Genomic DNA, 4,222 nt, shown 5'->3' with positions numbered 1-4,222 from the left:
GCTGTGGTGTATTTTGCAGTGCTTTTTGCAATGTGGGTACACTGTTGAAAGAAAAACTTGGAATCCTTCATTTAGCAGTTTAAACACCTTCTGTCTATACTGTGTTCTCTACTGATATGCTATGTTCTTATGACAACACAGCTTTTTTTCATCAGTATCCCTAAAGCAGGCATGATTTTCGTGCTCAGTAGAGTGTTTTAAATGCTTCCATTTAAAAAACAAATGAAAACAACAACAAAAACCCAGCCTCTTCAAGTGATATACTGTAAGACTTCTGTGTTTGTCCTAATTATTCACTTTGTTCCCATGTTCCCATGTCTGGTAACTTTAACCAAAATATGGCAAATAAGTGATGAGTGTGGTAAAAACTGGAATTTGTCAGGATAAATTCTGTCCCAGAATTCTGTCCCGGGGGTGGTTTTACTTGGGTGGGTGGCCGAGCTCCACCACAACCGCTCTCTCATTCCTTCTTCTCAAAGGAAAAGGGGGAGAAAAATACGATGCAAAGGGCTCAAGGGTTGAGATAAGGATGAGGAGATCGCGCAGTAATTACTGTGATGGGCAAAACAGACTCAGCATAGGGAGATAGTAAGATTTATTGCCTATTACTAACAAGCTAGAGAAGCGAGAAACAAAGGAAAAAAAAACAAAAGCACCTTACCCCCTTCTGTCCTCTTCCACCTCCTCCCTCTGAGCAGCGCGGGGGAACGGGGGTTATGGTCAGTCTATAGCGCTTCTTCTCCGCTGCTCCTTCTCAGTCACTCTCATCCCCTGTGCTGTGGGGTCCCTCCCACGGGATGCAGTCCTTGCTGAACTGATCCGGCGTGGGCTTCCCACAGGCAGCAGCTCTTCAAGAACTGCTCCAGATATGGGTCCGTAGCACAGGGTCCATCCCTCAGGAGGAAACTTCACCATCTTAGTAGCGCTCCTCTGCACACTCTCCAACAGTTTTACATCCTTTTTGTACTGTGGTGCCCAGAACCACACAAAGTACTCGAGGTGAGGCCGCACCAGCGCAGAATAGAACAGGACAGTCACTTCCCTCAACCGACTAGCAATGCCGTGCTTGATGCACCCTGGAGTACGGCTGGCCCTCCTGGCTGCCAGGGCACACTATCATTTCATGATAATAGATGTGTGATGTATGATCTACATAATGTGAAGTGTTCCATGATCCCCGAATTCAGTCCCTCTGCCAGCTGTTTGTTCTCTTCAAAGGTGCCTGACTTTCTCTGTATTTAATTAAAATATTTGAATTTATTTAGGTATAAGTGTTTTTTCATGATATCTTCCTTTTTCTGGGGGGGTGGGGTGGCGGGAAGGGATACATGGGGCTTGAGCAGAAAACCAAAATGCATTCATTAGACTTAATTTCCATCTGATTTATTATCTTCTCTTAGTAGCTGAGTAATTATTTGTGTCTGTGAGAATCTTGTACAGAGATAGAATCAGCTTTTTTCAAACCTTATGTGGAAGTTATATTTTGATGATTGCAGATATTAATTCAGGGCACATAGCAAGAGAACTCCTGGATAAAATGCAACTTTTACATAGCTGACTCTAGTAGCATAACTACTTCATTTAAGTGAAATTAAGGATACAGAAATAATTTCTCAATGAACTAAATAATGTCTTTTTTGTAAAAGAATATTAATTGCAGCTAAACAGGCTTGAGACTTCAAGAAACTAAATTTAATGTTTGACTGCAAGCTTCTGTGATATGTGAACTGTAGATTTGACATGAAATAGAAGTGTTTTGATAAAACAATTACTTTTATTATATTCCAGAAACATTCTCTATAGGATTTGAGCTCAAAACTGGAATTATTATTAGAAAATTGCAAATTTATTCTTTAACTTTGGAGGATGAATATCCATGAAGAGGGGAAGTTTACACGTAATCATGGTGAAATGCATCATTTACCTCTGAAATGGAATATTAGAAAGGAGAGGGTTCTCTGGTGTGAGAGACATGCAGCCTGCAATAAACTCCTCCACAAGTAAGAACTATAACAAACCTTCTTGGTTGCACTGAGTACAAGGAACTTTATTTGACCTTGCCTTCTTCAACCTCCAGGCAAAGCCATGGATGTCTTTAGGAGATCTAAGCTAGTTCTTTAGAAGAGACTTATTCCTGCACGTGCTTTTCTTCCCTGACAAGAAGCTGAAACAGCCGACATGTGGAGCCATAATGCACTGAGGCTTCCTGCAGTAGGAGAGGGTACTCACAATAATCTAAAGGTTAGTACAGTGTAGGAAGACTGAAGATACATCCTTGAAAGGTGAAGGGAAAACAGAATGCTCAAGTACTTTCTGCTGTGTGTTTTTGTTTTGTTTTGTTTTAAGTAATAATACTGCTGCCCTCTGTGTGTTGAGGTTTACTGTGAATGTTATTAAAACACATCACGTTATACACATTATATTGGATATTACAATAGTAACTGCTGTGCTGTAATAGTTTTGCAGTGGTCACAGCTTCTTTTCCCCTACTTCTTGCGCAAGTGAGAAGAGTAAATGCTTAATTCTCAGAATGGAGGATTTATTTTGGTCCTTGGCTCCTCTGTCCCTTTTTATGCCGATTAAAGCCATTTAAAAAGTTTTACAGCACCTTACAGAAACCTGGTGTTGTGTCAGCTGCCAGCATGAATGTTTCAGGTTTCTGCTGTTCATACAGATAATATCAGCTGAAGCAAAGCTCTTCCTATGCCATTGTGATAACAGCTCTTGATCAAAGGGCATTCACAGTTGTGGTGGATTTTTTTAAAATTTTTTTTTTTAAAGGGAGGAAAAAAGTGTGTGATAATAAAAACGTCCTTGACCTGTGTAAGTGGCTGAAGTTCAGAGAAGACTTATGATTTTACGTGGGAAGTGAAAATGGCAAAAACACTGTGAGGAACCTCAGGAGGAATCAAGGAGACTGATGGACCAAACGCTGACACTTAAACGTGCACAGTGCAAATGAGCAGGGAGAAGGTTGTTAGAATGACGGTTACTTTTACCATTCTGTTAAAATCTCCTAAATTGCTTTAACATTTACCTCTGGGTAGACCTTCACCTGTGCTGCCTCCCCTTTCTCATATATTCATTTGACTGATTAATTGGTGCTTTTCAACTTCTACCTTGCTGCACTGTCTGGTATTACACCTGAATATGCATTGTAGAACTTTACATTTATGAAACCAGTGTAGCTCCACGAAGGGGAATTTTTATAAACTGTACATGTCTTATGTTTTCAGATACCCTTAAGCAGAATATTGATATTAACGGCATTTATTTATTGTAAAATGAAGTTGAGTTGTAAAAGAGGAAAAAAAATCCTCATTCTCTAAAGGTTAACAAGTCACTGTTGTTTGCTAAACAGTATACAGTCTGTGTAGTATCACTCTGCAGTAACATGCGCTGTCTGCCTTAAAAATGTAGATGAACAAATACAAGGCAAGAGTTGCCTGTCACTAGCTTTTATGGCTGTCGTCTTAGTCTTCTAACAGTTGTATAGAATATCCTGTACAATGTTCAAGAAAGCATGCTATTTACCAGATCGTGTAATTTCATATACTTCTAATCAGCATCTCCTACATCTCTTGACATCTTGAATAGTTGACTTGCACTAAATGGCCAAGTAATGTAGACATACGGGGAGTAATCTTATTAGTAAAGTCAACAGTGTCTGTGTTCTGAATTATTGAATATAAGCTGAGTCCTGAAGGCATATGAGCTGCTTCATGAACTTCCATGATGGGGTTAGGGCAGACAAGCCTATCAGTACTGCTGCTCAGTCTCATTTAAAGAGTGCTTTTTCTAGAAAAGCAACTGCACACCTGAATGACTACTGTATTTTTCTCATAGTTTGCTCTGTTTCAAGTATTAGGGACAAGTCAGTAGCTGACTGCTATTTATTTGTTTTGTTCTGGAGATAGGCTTACATTTCTTGGGCAGCATAAATGCATCCTGAAATGAAAACTACCAAGTGTGATGGGAGATTCCTGTCCTGGTAAGAAATGCAGTGCTAGCTGGGAGGAAGAAGTCTTTCATCAGAGAGTTAAGACTGAAACAATCAGAATTACAAACAAGGCTGTTTTCTGTATTGCTCCTTTTTATTTTAACTTAAGTCTATTAAAGTGGTTGGGAATAAAAGCTTCCCAAGGTATTATCTCTTAAAACAAAGTTGGTTTGGCCTCTTTGCTATACTCATGCAGAATAACTTTTTCTCCTGTGTTGCAGT

General features: G+C 39.6%; 1 long non-coding RNA gene across 1 annotated transcript; it reads left to right on the top strand.

Moving 5' to 3' along the window:
* Positions 1 to 1,004: 1,004 nt before the first annotated feature.
* Positions 1,005 to 3,112, top strand: LOC118170282. Its single transcript, XR_004752623.1, has 2 exons — positions 1,005 to 2,241; positions 2,782 to 3,112. It is a non-coding gene; the product is annotated as an uncharacterized LOC118170282 (long non-coding RNA).
* The last annotated feature ends 1,110 nt before the right edge of the window (positions 3,113 to 4,222 follow it).

The sequence above is a fragment of the Oxyura jamaicensis genome, chromosome 7 (assembly GCF_011077185.1).
Source record: "Oxyura jamaicensis isolate SHBP4307 breed ruddy duck chromosome 7, BPBGC_Ojam_1.0, whole genome shotgun sequence".
NCBI classification, from domain to species: Eukaryota; Metazoa; Chordata; class Aves; order Anseriformes; family Anatidae; genus Oxyura; species Oxyura jamaicensis.
The sequence above is the reverse complement of the archived record's forward strand: the minus strand, read 5'-3'. Positions and strand labels throughout refer to the sequence as shown.